The sequence below is a fragment of the Procambarus clarkii genome, chromosome 68 (assembly GCF_040958095.1).
Source record: "Procambarus clarkii isolate CNS0578487 chromosome 68, FALCON_Pclarkii_2.0, whole genome shotgun sequence".
In the NCBI taxonomy this organism is placed as follows: domain Eukaryota; kingdom Metazoa; phylum Arthropoda; class Malacostraca; order Decapoda; family Cambaridae; genus Procambarus; species Procambarus clarkii.
Window position 1 is genome coordinate 23,132,893 of NC_091217.1, and position 17,502 is coordinate 23,150,394.

Below are 17,502 nucleotides of genomic sequence, written 5' to 3' on the forward strand. Positions count from 1 at the left end.
ATTCCGTTCAAATTTCATTATACGTAAGTGTTACAGCACGAGAAGTTTTGATCTTCTAAGAATTGGTTAAACTCCATTATGTATAATACAATTATAATACAATCATATATATGTATATAAAATTATATTAAATATTATTTAAATTATTAGTGTATATTAATTCAATCTTATTCTGCCCCCTTCTAAAATAAAAACCTTATTATTTTATATTAATTTCAAAAAATTTAATATATATATTCAATTTTAAGAATTAATAATATTAATAAATTTATTAATCTCTTCATATCTCTAATTATATCAAATATAATAACCTTTAAACTTTACAATATATATATACATTTAATTATATTAAAACTACACTATATTATTATTTTATATAATAAATTACATTGATATACAATTGAATTAAATTAATTTATTTTAATAAAAATAAATTTTAATATAAAATACATTAACATATTAAAAAAAATATTGAGGAAGATAATATTCCTCAATATTTTTTATATAATAAAATTTAAAAAAAGTATAATTAATTCTATATATATAAAATAATGCTTTATTATAAAAATATTATTTTTATTATTCAAATTATTTGTATATATATACTAATTCAATCTTATTCTGCCCCCTCCAACATAAATTTTATTTTTTTACGTTAATTCCAAATAATTTTATACATCTACTTAATTTTAAGAATTTTAACGGATAATACAATTTTAAAAAGATTAGTCTTATTCTGCCCCCCCCCAGTAAAATAATTTATTAAAACATTACTATCATATTCTTGATTTATAGTAAATTATATTGATTGTTCTCAATTTATATAATATTATATATTTAGAAATAACTACATCGGGCTACCTCTTTCATTTCCTTAAGATTCTAGCGTCTAAGTTCTTCTATTTCTTATTATTATTTATCAGGATATAAATATTATAAGAATCAGCTTCGATTGAGATATACCAAAACATAATGAGAGAACTAACGGAAGTCTAAATAATAAGAACTTAGTTCAAGAAAAAAATGTTACGTAAAAGTACTCTTTTCTGACGAAGATTACTTTTACTACATGTTTTCCTATAGGTAGCCTTAAACTAATATAGAGAGAAATTTAGTATAAGATTGTGTTCTATTTATACTAAATTTAATTTTTATTATTTAAATAAGGTAATATATATATATGTGCTTTAGAAAAATATTCTGCCCCCTCCTAAAATAAAAACCTTATTATTTTATATTAATTTCAAATAATTTAATATATTTATTCAATTTTAAGAATTAATAATATTAATAAATTTATTAATCTCTTCATATCTCTAATTATATCAAATATAATAACCTTTAAACTTTACAATATATATATATACATTTAATTATATTAAAACTATACAATATTATTAATATATTATTATTTTATATAATAAATTACATTGACATACAATTTAATTAAATTAATTTATTTTAAGAAAAACAAATTTTAATATAAAATACATTAAAATATTATAAAAAAGTATAATTAATTCTATATATATAAAATAAAGCTTTATTATAAAAAAATGATTTTTATTATTCAAATTATTTGTATATATATACTAATTCAATCTTATTCTGCCCCCTCCAACATAAATTTTATTTTTATACTTTAATTCCAAATAATTTTATACATCTATTTAATTTTAAGAATATTAACGGATAATACAATTTTAAAAAGATTAGTCTTATTCTGCCCCCCCCCCCAGTAAAATAATTTATTAAAACATTACTATCATATTCTTGATTTATAGTAAATTATATTGATTTTTCTCAATTTATATAATATTATATATTTAGAAATAACTACATCGGGCTACCTCTTTCATTTCCTTAAGATTCTAGCGTCTAAGTTCTTCTATTTCTTATTATTATTTATCAGGATATAAATATTATAAGAATCAGCTTCGATTGAGATATACCAAAACATAATGAGAGAACTAACGGGAGTCTAAATAATTAGCACTTAGTTCAAGAAAAAAATGTTACGTAAAAGTACTCTTTTCTGACGAAAATTACTTTTACTACATTTTTTCCTATAGGTAGCCTTAAACTAATATAGAGAGAAATTTAGTATAAGATTGCGTTCTATTTATACTAAATTTAATTTTTATAATTTAGATAAGGTAATATATATATATGTGCTTTAGAAAAATATTCTGCCCCCTCCTAAAATAAAAACCTTATTATTTTATATTAATTTCAAATAATTTAATATATTTATTCAATTTTAAGAATTAATAATATTAATAAATTTATTAATCTCTTCATATCTCTAATTATATCGAATATAATAACCTTTAAACTTTACAATATATATATACATTTAATTATATTAAAACTATACTATATTATTAATATATTATTATTTTATATAATAAATTACATTGACATACAATTTAATTAAATTAATTTATTTTATTAAAAATAAATTTTAATAAAAATAAATTTTAATATAAAATACATTAAAATATTATAAAAAAATATTGAGGAAGATAATCTTCCTCAATATTTTTTATGTAATAAAATTTTTAAAAAAGTATAATTAATTCTATATATATACATATATATAAAATAATGCTTTATTATTAAAAAAAAAAAAATTATTATTCAAATTATTTGTATAAAAATTCAATCTTATTCTGCCCCCTCCAACATAAATTTTATTTTTTTACTTTAATTCCAAATAATTTTATACATCTACTTAATTTTAAGAATTTTAACGGATAATACAATTTTAAAAAGATTAGTCTTATTCTGCCCCCCAGTAAAATAATTTATTAAAACATTACTATCATATTCTTGATTTATAGTAAATTATATTGATTTTTCTCAATTTATATAATATTATATATTTAGAAATAACAACATCGGGCTACCTCTTTCATTTCCTTAAGATTCTAGCGACTAAGTTCTTCTATTTCTTATTATTATTTATCAGGATATAAATATTATTAGAATCAGCTTCGATTGAGATATACCAAAACATAATGAGAGAACTAACGGAGTCTAAATAATAAGAACTTAGTTCAAGAAAAAAATGTTATGTAAAAGTACTCTTTTCTGACGAACGGTACTTTTACTACATTTTTTCCTATAGGTAGCCTTAAACTAATATAGAGAGAAATTTAGTATATGTTTGCATTCTATTTATACTAAATTTAATTTTTATTATTTAAATAAGGTAATATATATATATGTGCTTTAGAAAAATATTCTGCCCCCTCCTAAAATAAAAATCCTTATTATTTTATATTAATTTCAAATAATTTAATTACACTTCATCAACTTAAGAAATAACATTCTATAACTAAAAATGTTCCCCTTTAAGAAAGGGGGGGAACATTTTTAGAAGAAACTTCTTCAACTTTACAGGGAAAATGTAATATGTTATACACCTTAAAAACAAATTAGTGGCTTATTACCAAAATTTAGGCCGAAACTAAACGCGAATCTTCGCTTTCTAATTAATAAAGTTGATCTACCGATACCTTATGAGTGCAAATCATAAATCATAATTGACTACAACTCTACTCATTTCACTCCAACGCACCTTTTAATCACTCATAGTATAAACCAAGAAGTAAAATCAATAAAAATATTAACCCCGCCAATAACCAAGTAAAAATATTTGTTAACCTGATAATATAAGCTAAAGGTATTAAAAGAGCAATCTCAACATCAAAAATTTAAAAAATTACGGCTACTAAAAAAAATCGAAGAGAGAAAGGTAATCGAGCTCTTCCTTTTGGATCAAACCCACATTCAAAGGATCTACTTTTTTCACGATCAACTACAACCTTCTTAGATAATAATGAAGCTACTAATATTACTAATATCCTTACTTCTAAAGTAAATAAAACACTTGTTATTAAAATATAAATTAATTTTTCTAGACTCTAGACCTTTTGGTTGGAAGCCAAATATACATTTATACTAAAAAATTAACCTCCTCATCAGTAAATAAATACATATAAGAATAACCACACTACATCTACAAAATGTCAATATCAAGCAGCAGCCTCAAATCCAAAATGATGATAGGAAGAAAAGTGACACTTATATAAACGATATAAACATACTGAAAGAAATGAGGAACCAATAATAACATGAAGCCCGTGAAACCCAGTAGCCACAAAAAAAGTCGAACCATAAATAGAATCAGCAATTGAAAAAGATGCCTCCACATATTCAAAAGCCTGTAACCCTGTAAAATACAACCCTAATATAACAGTTAATATCAACCTTTGTAAAGCCTCTTTATGATTAGAATTTAAAATTGCATGATGAGATCAAGTCACCGTAGCCCCAGAAGACAATAAAATTGTAGTATTTAATAAAGGTACCCCGAAAGGATTAAATGGTTGAATACCCCTAGGAGGCCAAAATCTACCAACCTCTACAACAGGAGATAACCTCCTGTGGAAAAACGCCCAAAAAAAAGAGAAAAAAAATAAAACTTGACAAAATAAATAAAATTATACCTCAACGTAATCCTCTTATTACAGCTCCAGTATGTAATCCTTGATAAGTACCTTCACGAACTACATCACGTCACCATTCAATTATAGTTAAAATTACACCTACAAATCTTAAATACAATAAATCTGCCCTAAATTGATGAAATCACTTAATTAACCCAGTAGTTAATATTATAGCTCTAATTGAACCGGTCAAAGGCCAAGGTCTTATATCCACTAAATGATAAGTATGATGTGTATGTCTTGACATTAATTTACTTCTCTAGCATATAAAGTACTTAAAATAGCAAATACATATGATTGAATAACTGCTACAGCAGACTCTAATATTAATAAAAGAATTTGCAAAATAATGATAACCCAAAGAATTCTTAAAGGTATAGAAGAACCTATTCCTCCTAAAAGCCTTAATAATAAATGACCAGCAATTATATTAGCAGCTAATCGCACTGCTAATGTTCCAGGTCGAATAATATTCCTAATCCTTTCAATTAAAACTATAAAAGGCATCAATACTCCTGGAGTACCTTGGGGTACTAAATGAACAAATATTTCTTGAGTATGATTAATTCAACCAAAAACTATAAAAGATAGCCATAAAGGGAAAAGCAAGTGATAATGTTATTGCTAAATGTCTTGAACTTGTAAATACATAAGGTAATAAGCCCAAAGAATTATTAAACACAATTAAAGTAAGTAAAGACACAAATAACACATTTAAACCAATATTTTTTGATCCTAAAATTACTTTAAATTCACCATATAACATATTAGTAAACTTTAATCATATTATAACTCAACGTGAAGGAGAAACTCAATATATAAAAGGTAAAAATAACAAACCTAAAAAAGTAGAAATTCAATTTAAAGGAAGAGAAAAAACTCTTCAAGAAGGATCAAAAATTCTAAATAATCTTGTTATCATTTTCAAACTTTCTCAATTTCTTGCCCCCTTTTTTCTACCTGATCTAATTTACAATAAATTACTAAAAAATACTGTACAGCCAATACTAAAATTAAACTCAACAAAAACATAATATATAAATTTATTCAAAAAAGAGGGGATATTTGAGGCATATAAAAATATTTATTCAATTACTTAAGTCTGACAAACTTATATTATATCTATATTAACTAATTTTTATTTCATCTGAAGTAAATTACTATTTCAAGCTTAAAAGGCTTACACTTATCTTTAAGTTATCAAATGAAGATTTTAAGCATGAAGAAACTCAATCCAAAAACATATTTACACTAACTCTTTCTACTACAATAGGTATAAAACTATGGTTTGCCCCACAAATTTCTGAACACTGACCAAAAAATAAACCAGGTCGATTGATAAAAAATCTATTTGATTTAACCGACCAGGAATTGCATCAGCTTTTATACCTAAAGCTGGAACAGTTCAAGAATGAATAACGCCCTAACAAGTATACGAACTTGAGAATTTATAGGTAACACTACACGATTATCTACATCTAATAAACGAAATCCAGACTCAGAAAGATCCACCGTTCCTACTATATAAGAATCAAATTCTAAGTCTAAAAAATCTGAATATCCATACCTTCAATATCATTGATGACCAATTGTTTTCAAAGTAATCCTAGGATTATTAATCTCATCTAATAAATACAAAAGCCGTAAAGAAGGAAATGCAATAAAAATTAAAATAATAGCAGGTAGAATAGTTCAAATAATCTCAACTTCCTGTCTTTCCAATAAATAACAATTAACCAAAAAATTGAAAAATAAATAAAATATAATATACCCTACAAACGTAACAATTAAAATTAACACAACTATAGTATGATCGTGAAAAAAAATTAATTTCTCTATTAATAGTGAAGCACTATCTTGAAAGCCTAAATTTCTTCATCTTGCCATTTCTAAAAGAAGAAACCTTCCTTGTAGGAGCTTAAATCCTATACATCCATCTGCCATTTTAGAATTAATTAGAAATTAATGGAATCTCAGAATAAGTATGATCAGCAGGAGGATAAGAATGCTGTCATTCTATAGAAGTAGGTATAAAAAGAGACCTAAATCTTTTTCGACTTATAATAAAAGCCTCTCAAACAATAATTACAAATCCTAACACAGCTACCAAAGAAATAATAGAACCAATTGAAGATGAAACATTTCATGCTCTGTAAGCATCAGGATAGTCTGAATAACGCCGAGGTATACCATTTAAACCTAAAAAATGTTGAGGAAAAAATTTTACATTTACTCCTACAAATATAGTAAAAAAATGAATTTTTAATCATTTTTTATTTAAAGATAAACATATAAATAAAGGAAATCAATGAACAATACCTGCAAAAATTCCAAACACAGCCCCTATAGATAAAACATAGTGAAAATGAGCCACTACATAATAAGTGTCATGAAGAATAATATCAATAGAAGAATTAGCTAACACAACCCCAGTTAACCCCCCTACAGTAAATAAAAAAATAAAATCTAACACCCATAATAAAGAAGGACTATAATTTACTTGTGTTCCCTGAAGAGTTCCTAATCAACTAAAAATTGTAATACCGGTAGGGACCGCAATAATCATTGTAGCAGAAGTGAAATAAGCCCGAGTATCTACATCCATCCCTACCGTAAATATATGATGAGCTCATACTACAAAACCTAAAATATCAATAGCAATTATAGCATAAATTATACCTAATGTTCCAAAAGCCTCTTTCTTACCTGATTCTAGAACTACAATATGAGATACTATACCAAAAGCAGGTAAAATTAAAATATAAACTTCAGGGTGCCCAAAAAATCAAAATAAATGCTGATATAAAATTGGATCCCCTCCACCTGCCGGATCAAAAAAAGAAGTATTTAAATTACGATCTGTTAATAATATAGTAATAGCCCCTGCCAACACAGGTAAAGATAATAAAACAGTAGTAATAAACACTGATCAAACAAATAATGGTATTCGATCCATAGTTATCCCTACCGTTCGTATATTAATAGCAGTTGTTATAAAATTTACTGAACCTAAAATAGAAGATACACCTGCTAAATGTAAAGAAAAAATACCTAAATCTACAGATGCCCCCGCATGAGCAATAGCAGAAGCTAAAGGAGGATAAACAGTTCATCCTGTCCCAACTCCTCTCTCAACTATACCCCTAGTTAATAATAAAGTTAAAGAAAAAGGAAGTAATCAAAACCTTATATTATTTATTCGAGGAAAAGCCATATCTGGGGCACCTAATATCAAAGGAATTAATCAATTTCCAAACCCACCAATTATAATAGGTATTACTATAAAAAAAATTATTACAAAAGCATGAGCTGTAACTACCACATTGTAGATCTGATCATCCCCAATTAATCTCCCTGGTTGACCTAACTCCACCCGAATAATCATTCTTAATGAAGTTCCTACTATACCAGCTCAAGTATCAAAAACAAAATATAATGTTCCAATATCTTTATGATTTGTAGAAAAAAATCATCGTTGCGTAAATAAAATGGCCGAGATTTAGGCGCTAAACTGTAAATTTAGATACAAGATTTTTCTTTTTTATTAGGTTTTATAGTAATAATTAAAAAACGTCAAATTGCAAATTTGAAAATGTGCTAACACTAAAACTTTTAAGACCTAAAAGAAATTCTTTTTTTTACAACTTTGAAGGATGTTTGTTTCATTAACTTAAAGTCTTAATATATTATATAAATTGAGGGAACTAATATCCCAATAAAATTTGTAATCATTACTATATTCATAATTTTATTCCCTTCATAATCCTTTGTAATTCAACCTCTAAAAGGAAATACTAAAGTCAAAAAAGAAATCCTTATACGAATATAAAAGTAAAGAGTTACCAACCTACATATTAAGAGAACTAATAAAGGATATAAATAATTACTAAAAATTATTTCCTGAATAATAAATCACTTAAGAATAAACCCTAAAAAAGGAGGCAGCCCTCCTAGAGAAAATAAACTCATTATAGATATAACCTTAGGTATTAAAGGAAATCTACTATTAACTAAATGAGAAAAATGATAAGCCTGCTGAAAATAAAAATTTATAATAACCAAAATTGAAAGTAAACAATAAACCCTAAAGTATAATAATCAACAATACTCCCTTAAAATTATAGCAAAAAATATTCAAGATATATGATTAATAGAAGAAAATGCTATAATCTTTCGTAAATATAATTGATTCAATCCTCCTAAAGCTCCAACAATAGCAGATACCACAGCAGAAGTAAAAATTATAATTAAACTTCACTTATCATAAACTAAATAAGATAATAAAATTATAAGCCCCACTTTTTGTAAAGTTATTAAAATAATTGCTTGAATTCAGCTTAATCCCTCTATAACCTGAGGAAATCAAAAATGAAAAGGAGCTGCACCTAATTTTAATAACAATGACAAAGAAAATACTATCTTTAAATTTGCCATCATTAAAATCAATAAAGCTGAAAAAATAATTATAATTGAAGCCAAAACTTGTACTTAAAAATATTTTAAAATACTCTCCGAACTATAATGATTACTTCTAGAAGAAATTAAAGGAATAAAAGATAATAAATTTAACTCTAACCCCACTCAAGCCCCAAATCAAGTATCGGAAGAAATACATAATACTAACCCTAAAACTAAAGTAAAAAAAAAGAGTATTCTAAAAGGAGAAACCACCGGAAAGAGAGAAATTGATCTCATTCACGGGGTATGAACCCATTAGCTTTTCTTAGCTTATCTTTCAATAATATGAGTAAATTTTACATAATTAGTCACATCAAAACTATCCTTTTATCAGGCATCATATTATTTATAGGTATATACCACTGCTGTGGCTTCAACACAACATTCTAATTTTAAATTATATAAATTAAATTAAAACTAATATAATAATAACAATCGTCACCCATATAAAAAACCTCTTTATATAGATTTTAATTATATTACCTTGAGTAACTTCTAAATAATAAGAACCTTTTATAATTGCACTAAATCCTCCTTGTCCTCCAAAATATTCAGATCATCCCTTATCTCCAACTTTATCATACCTTTTTCCTAATTTTAAAATATAGTAATTTAATTTTACCCTAGATAAAAAAGGTATAAATCATATAGATCCTGAAAACCTTCTAATGAAATATAAACCCAAACTACTTAAGGTTTCATTTAAACTTATAATATTTAATATGTACCCAGTAAAAGAACCAATTAATAATAATAACAATACCAAACTTTTCATAAACCTCCTTAAACAAATTATATAATATTCAGGAAATATTACTCAAGATAATCTTGCCCCCCTTAAAATAGAACTCAATCTTAATATTACTATAGGATTAGTTATAATAAAATCATTATCCCTAATCCTTCTCATATTTCTAATATGCCTCATTCTAGTAAGCCTATAAAAAATTAAACGAAAAGTATAACTTACTGTTAACCCAGTAGCTAGAATGTATATAATAAACCTAATAAAATTAATATTACTTATAAAAGCCACCTCCAAAATTAAATCTTTAGAATAAAACCCAGCCATAAAAGATATGCCACATAAAGATAAATTTGATAAATTTATACAAACACCAGTTAAAGGTATCCTAACAATTAAACCCCCTATTATACGAATATCCTGATAATCTCCCAAACTATGAATTACAACCCCCGCACACAAAAATAGTAAAGCTTTAAATAAAGCATGAGTTAATAAATGAAAAAAAGCTAAATCAGGAAACCCCAAAGATAAAACTCTTAATATTACCCCCAATTGACTTAGAGTAGATAAAGCAATAATCTTCTTTAAATCATACTCAAAATTTGCCCCAAGATCTGCTATAAATATAGTTGTACAAGAGATAATTAATAAAAAAGATTGAACCGAAGACCCTTCAAAAATTGGCCTAAATCGAATTAATAAGTAAACCCCAGCAGTTACCAAAGTTGACGAATGTACTAATGCAGAAACTGGTGTTGGAGCTGCTATAGCAGCTGGTAATCAAGCAGAAAAAGGAATTTGTGCTCTTTTTGTTATAGCAGCCACAACAATTAATACTTTTATTAAAATTATATCTTCACTAGTATATAATCTTCAAACAATAAAATTTCAACCCCCTATTCTAAAAAACAAAGCAATACTTAAAAGAATTGCTACATCTCCTACCCCATTTGATAAAACAGTTAACATCCCTGCATTAGCAGATTTTTCATTTCTCATTTCTTCATACTTCTAGCATGAAGCTTTGAAGTGAGTCTGGTCGGTTACTTGGTGCATTCAGATCCAGTATTTGGTAATATAGGGTAGCTACTCAACTCCTTGTTGCAATAGATCAACTTTAGTAGTTGTATAGCTTCCTCATAATTACTCTCAGTGAGAGCTAGGTTATTTATGACCTTTTTAGCCTCCCCTTTGAGAAGACTAATCAGTTATGAGAATTTAGAAACTCTGTCAAGAGAAGATTTCTTATGTATATGAACTTCATATGAAGTCCAAAATGTGTCCCAATTTTCTTCATCCAGCCCTGCAAATGTAGGTAAGTCTAAAGTAGGCAGACGAACCTCAGGTAATTGATTACTGGATTGAGACATAGTATTATTTGCATTAGATTTATATTGTCTTACTATAATGGATATTACATCAATTTTATCTTGAGTCTCATCATCATACTGAGAAATATCTGCTAGAATTTGATCTATTTGATCAGGATCAGTTTCAGTTGCACTCAGTAGGTTGAGATAAGACTGGCTTGTAGATCTGACTTGATGAAATTTGAGATTAGCTACTCTCAATGATCTTTCTAGCTGATAGTAATGAATGGGAGTTGCTTTAGACAAAGTATCAGACTTATTAATTAGTCTGGTTAAATGACCTTCAAGGCCAATATAGGTTTTCCTTAATTGTTCAGGAGTAGCCATGTTGGCTTTAAGTCCATGTTTCAGAGGACTTGAATAAGTATTACTAATGAAGCTGGGGTACTTGCTCATTAGTTGACAAGTAATATTGAATATAGCCTATATTAATTTGGCTAAATTACACTCTACCTCACTCGAGGTTAAATGAACCTACCTAACAATAAGTAGCTAAGGATTTTGAGCAGTGCTTGAATTTCACCATTAACTTTCTTCCTGGCTAGGTCTTCTTTATCACCATTAGATGTAATAGTGATCATTCAGCAGCACTCAAAATTCATATACACAAATAATTGATATGGATATACTCTAATCAGAGTTACTATAAAGTTTGAATCCCACCCTTGATAGGTTCAGCACAAGAATGAATAGTGTATGCACTACTGACTAGTTCAAAACTAGTTGTAAGAATTTCTACCTAAGAAACTACTAATGTATTTAGTCTGCATTTATGCAAAACTCAGCACAATCACAGCCTAAATTCCTACCTAATAAAGGTTGGCATAGATTAATTTATGGTGAAATAATGTGAATATATAGTTGTGCTGTGTTTTTGGTTTTTTAAATTTTATAGTTTATATAAATGTGCACTTGCATACACAGGTGAAAATACAAATATGTACAATTAATTTTGGCTTACCAGCCACAGCCTTTTATGGTGGTTGATCAATTTCTCAACTACATGTGACCTAGACTCACCTGACAGGTGTACACCATCTCTTGCCAGGTTTTGCTTGTATGGTCTGGCTGTAAATTGAATGTAAGTGGCATCCAATCGTACTCTCTTCCTCAGCCTAAAGTTTATATATTTGGCAGCTCTTTGGTAATATTCTGGACTCGCTCCCCAACGATTATTATTGCTTAGTTGGCGAGGTTCCACCAATGTGAACCCTACTGAACTGCTAACAAGTTTAAATGAGGAAATTATTGTTTTAACGTGATTAGTTACCTCAGCTGGGTGTCGAGTAGGATGGATGTCATTACCACCTAAATAAATAAATAATAGTTTGATGGTGAGGCCACTCTAACGCAGATGTTAATGTGGAGTTATTATAGAAATTATGAGCTGTTGCTCCTGGTGACCTGAAGATTCTTACCTCAGTGTGAGGTATAGGTCTGAGTGTTGTGGGCAATTGACTGTGTCCCACTAGTGCTACTTTATACATGAGGTATAAGCAGCAAATAAATTGGTGTGTATTAGGCTAGCCTATGTGGTACTCTGCCGGTAGCCACGATTAATGAAATGTGGTTAGCCTAGATTACTACACACAGCAATTAGTTATGATTATGGTATTAATTGTAATATATCCGGCTCGATAAGGACCATATTTTTGTGTTGGGAAGAAAGCTTACTCTCTATTAATTGATTGATATTTAATTAATAGATTAATTTGAATTAATCGAAGGACCACCATATTTTGACTGAAAAGGGAAACAGATAAAGTTAAATGATTAGGACTGAAACACCAGTGCCTATAGATAAGAAACTATTAAACATTATTCTTTAAAACTTAAATAGGCTGTATAAAATATAAATGTTCAAAAATAAACTTTCCGTCCTTCAGAAAATTGGGGGTTAATACCAGAAGTAATCTACTCCCAGTACGCTTCATCGAGGCTGGTTCTTCCTCGAATAAAAATTAGAAATTCTACTAAATACTATTAAGAAACATTAGATAAATTGATTACTGATAAAAGATTATATATTGATTAACCAAGCAATTATTCTCATTTGATCTTTATAAGGTTAACATATTTTGTTAAATATCTCAAATCAAATAAACTAAATCTTTTTGATTGATCTAGATTTTTCTCAATCAAAGAAATAAGAGAAAAGATTTCAGCTGCTTAGCTGTAATAGTGAACGGAGAGGTAGAGGTGCAATGGCGTCATCTGCTACTTGAAGAAACACCTGACTTCAAGCATGGCGTGGAAACATGATGACCATGACCGCTTACAACACAAGCTGAAATTTCAACTGTATATAATCATTGGTTACACCTAATATCCTCACTATGCCATAAAAGGAATAAATTCAATTCCTTATGGACGTACTTATTGTTTGGGGAGGTCGCGTAGCATAACGATGGACAGTGCACAGTACAAGGATATAAAAAGAGATCTCATTATATAACCAAAACTATGGCACTTAAGCTGCTGGTTGTCCACCGAAGCAATTCCAGATTGCTACTGGATCAATTGCACACTCCTAGGCCGATAAACTGCAAGTGCCTAACGTAGTATTGGTGGAAATCGACTCTCCCGGGACGCACGATGTGAATGTTGGCGTCTCTCGCTCGTGTCCTAATGGTGAATGATTACGTCCTCACGGCAAGGTAGCTAGAGGCGAATAGCTGCGTCTCTCCGCCCTCCCTCAACTCGTCTCACACCTTCACAATAGAAATTACTAATCATGGATAATTCTTTTCCGCGAAATAACTGATGTAACGTGTTAATGAGAACCGGGTTGCAATTATAGGGAATTAAATAATATCATATTCTCATTAAATGGTGTTAAACGAGAAATGGAGAGAAAATTTATCTCCTCCATAGTATTCGTATGTAACAGATGAAACTGCTATTTGACAATAACTTTAGTTAATAACTCTTGGTTTTGGATTAATGGGAGCTATATTATCCGTAGTTAATTACTGTACGGAATACTGATAATTTTAGAGAACCACATTCAATTGTCTAACATATTGGTAATAAATATGTTTAAATGTACATTATCTGACGCAATCCTGTCTCTTGATGTCGTGAGAATATTAGCAATAGGCTGAGATAAAGAAATATTAATTCATGTTAACACTACTGTTAGTGAAATTAATAACTACTGTAATTAGTATATAATAATGATGTATTATAATACAATAGTAGTGTATTAGTGTTGGAAATTTCCAACAGGTGTTGGCTACTCTGTTGTTTTTCCTGATCGCACTTATATGTGTCGCTTACCTCCGGAGACTAGCATCTTCACAGCGGAGCTTCATGCCATACTCTATGCTCTTCATCTCCTGCTTTCTTGTAGTCAGTCTTCCAAAGAAGTTGTTGTTGACTCTCGTAGTGCCCTCATGGCTCTCGGGTCCTTTAATCCAGTTCATCTAGTAGTTGTCGAGATCAAGTATTGGTTGTTTTTTGTTCACAGTAAATTTAAGTCACTTGAGTTTTGTTGGGTTCCCAGCCATATTGGTGTGTCTTTTAATGAGCGTGCGGATGCTGCCGCCAAGGAAGCTGTTCACTCTTGTCCCATCTCTTGTAAAACGTATTCCATAATCCGACATTTACCCGGTTATCCATTCCTCCATCCTTACCCGATGGCAGACTTCTTGGTCATCTATTACTGGTAACAAACTACGTACCCTTAAATGTTTTGTTTCCTCGTGGCCGTCTTCCTACCACCGAAACCGGCGATGGGAAACGGCTCTGGCGAGGTTGCATATTGGCCATACTTGCTTAACCCATGCTCACTTGATGGAGCCCCGCCCCTGCTCCTTAATGTCCTAATTGCATTGTCCCTCTTACAGTCGTGCATGTCCTTCTTGAATGTCCTGACTTCCAGGATGAGCGTGTGTCTTGCTTTCCGACCGCCCCTTGCGGTCACCTGTCCCTCAATAGAATTCTTGGTGACTCAGATACTTTTAAAATCCTTCGCCTTATGCGTTTTTGTTCTCGTATTGACATCCTTGGTGATATTTAGCGCCCTCTGATTATTCCGCACATTTGATGGTGCTACATAGCCTTCCCGGTTTGGTGCCTTCTTTTGATAATTACTTACTTACTTTTCCTTTTCCTTTTGTTTAATTTTTCTCCCGCTCTTCTCCTGTCATTTCCTGCCGACCTTTTGCTAGTTTTGATTATTCTTCTGGACTTCTTCTGTTTTGACGCCCGGGTGTTTGGGAAGGCATACTCTTTCGCCCGTAGAACTGTAGTACCCAACGTCGAGAGCGAGGGGACCCTTTTTTTTCCCCTAGTTCTCCTTATATCACTGAACACGATCTCGACGGACTGACCGTTCTTAAAGGGGCGTTTTGTGGGGCGTATACTCATGACGCACCCCTTGGACACATGATCAGTGTTAGCTTCTTGTCGTGTGTCCTACCTCTAATCGTGGCTCCGTGGTGGGTATGGGGGCACATTCGTGATTGAATGTCTGACTCTCGTTTCATGTCAAATTCTGTTATTCTCATCCCTTCTCAAGCTCGTGGGGTGGGCGACCAAGCCCTGTAGTCAGACCCTGTTGGAAGACTGGGCTCTGTAACCCCCACTGCATTGGGCCCCGACCTTGCTCCTCCTTTGACCCTCCTGAATACTGCCCTCGGCTCCCATCCCTCCTCTGTGGTTGGGTCGAGCCCCAAGCCCCCAGTGGTGACCACCTCGTTCCCTGGCACGGCTCAGTCTCGCATTGTGATTACTGCACCTTTTAACCCCTCTCTCTCTGGGGTTCTCAACACCGTCCTCGACACGGCCCCACTTGCTCGATTCCTTCTCGTACTGATGCGTATCAAGCCTTGTTTGGTCCACTTCGTGAGCAAAATATTTTGATCTCCTCCTTCTTGATTCTGTGCCTGCTAACGATTTCTCCCTCCATGGGCACCTTGTTGATTCCGTAGATGCCTCTGTTGCTTTCCACCCGACCCATCTCGGTACACGTGTCGTTGCTGCTCCTACTCAGGATGCAGCCTCCCGCTTGGCCGCCTTGTCCTGCCTTGGCGAGACCCCTATTTGAGTCTGCAAGAATGCTCGGTTAAATGCCAGTGTTGGCATTATTCTCCTCCCACCCCATATGCTACCGATGATCGGAACCTCCAGGACTGCCACGAAGCTATTCGTCATATCCTCGATGCCCAGGGTTATTCTGTCCGCTAGGTAGACTCGTTTACTCGTCCCCCTTGTGGTCGTCGCCGTCAACCCCTGCGGGTTGTGAAGATTACCTCTGATGGTAGGACCCTTCTGCCCTGTCATTCTTGCTGGTGCTAAGTGCTCCATCCAGGAGTACATTCCCTCTCCTCTGCTCTGTAATAAGTGCTGGAGGTTTGGGCATGGTGGCCTCCGCTGCTCTGGTACTGTCTCTCTTTGTCCTTTGTGAGGGCAAAGGTCACTCTAAGTCGGAGTGCACTTCTCCCAGGCTCACTGCCTCAATTGTGGTGAGGCCTACCGTACCTTCTCCTGTGTGTGTATACTTTAAAAGCTTGAGGCAGCTGTCCTCAACTTGAAGCACCGGGAGTGTTTGTCTTTTCCCGAGGCGAGGCGCCACATTCGCCGTCTCACCTTATGCTAACGTCTTTTATGCTCGCATTTTGCGCTCTTCCTCTCCTCGTCCTTCTCACCTTCTTCAGACTCGAGAACTGTTTCCAGGTCTTGGACCCTGACACGCCAACTGCTGCCTCCTCTGTTCCTTTGAGTTCCGTCCCGAAGGGTCCCCCTCCTGGTCCTCTGTCTGGGGTTCCCCCTTCTTTCTGCCCAGTCTGTCATGTCTCCTGTGTCTTCTTCCTCATCTCCCTCCGATCCTCCTTCCCCTTTATCTCCTCCATCTATTGGCTCTCCACGCCGCCTGTCAGTACAGGCTGATGTTCATCGCTCTCCCAATGGCCGTCATGTATGCTCTCGTTCTGCTTCTGTTGAGATGCTAGAATCCGTTGCCCAGTACGTATTTGCTGGGACGCCTGTCTCTTTGAGTCAGAAGCGTAAGCCTGGCTCCTCTCCTTCCTCATTCCCGGCGGTTAAAAAGGCTTCGCTTTCTTCCTCGCCCCCTACCTCTGACAATCTCGCTCCGTCCCCTCCCGTTTCGGTGGTTATGCCCTCTGTTCCTGCTTTGGAGGTCTCTTTGGGACCCGCTTCCCTATCAGTTGGTGCCCTTGCTGAGGTGCATTCCCTGGTTTCTGCCCCTCCTGCTGCTGTCCCTGACCCTCGGTTATCCCCCCTCTTCCTCCTCCGGACCTTATTTGACCGGCCCTGGTCGGTCCTCTAGCTCCCTTTTCTTCTTTATTCGGTTTACCCATGCCCCCTAACCCTGACTTCGCTGACCTTGACCCAGATCCTGCGCTTCTATAACGTGCTGTGTTCCCTTTTCACCTTTGTTTCTTCGTTG

General features: G+C 32.1%; 3 pseudogenes; all 3 read right to left on the minus strand.

The window, feature by feature from the left end:
* Positions 1-3,974: 3,974 nt before the first annotated feature.
* LOC138355580 (ATP synthase subunit a-like) lies at positions 3,975-5,436 on the minus strand (annotated as a pseudogene).
* Positions 5,437-5,721: 285 nt separating this feature from the next.
* Positions 5,722-6,458, minus strand: LOC138355671 (cytochrome c oxidase subunit 2-like; annotated as a pseudogene).
* A 2,920-nt stretch (positions 6,459-9,378) lies between these two features.
* LOC138355672 (NADH-ubiquinone oxidoreductase chain 5-like) lies at positions 9,379-10,719 on the minus strand (annotated as a pseudogene).
* Between the last annotated feature and the right edge of the window lie 6,783 nt (positions 10,720-17,502).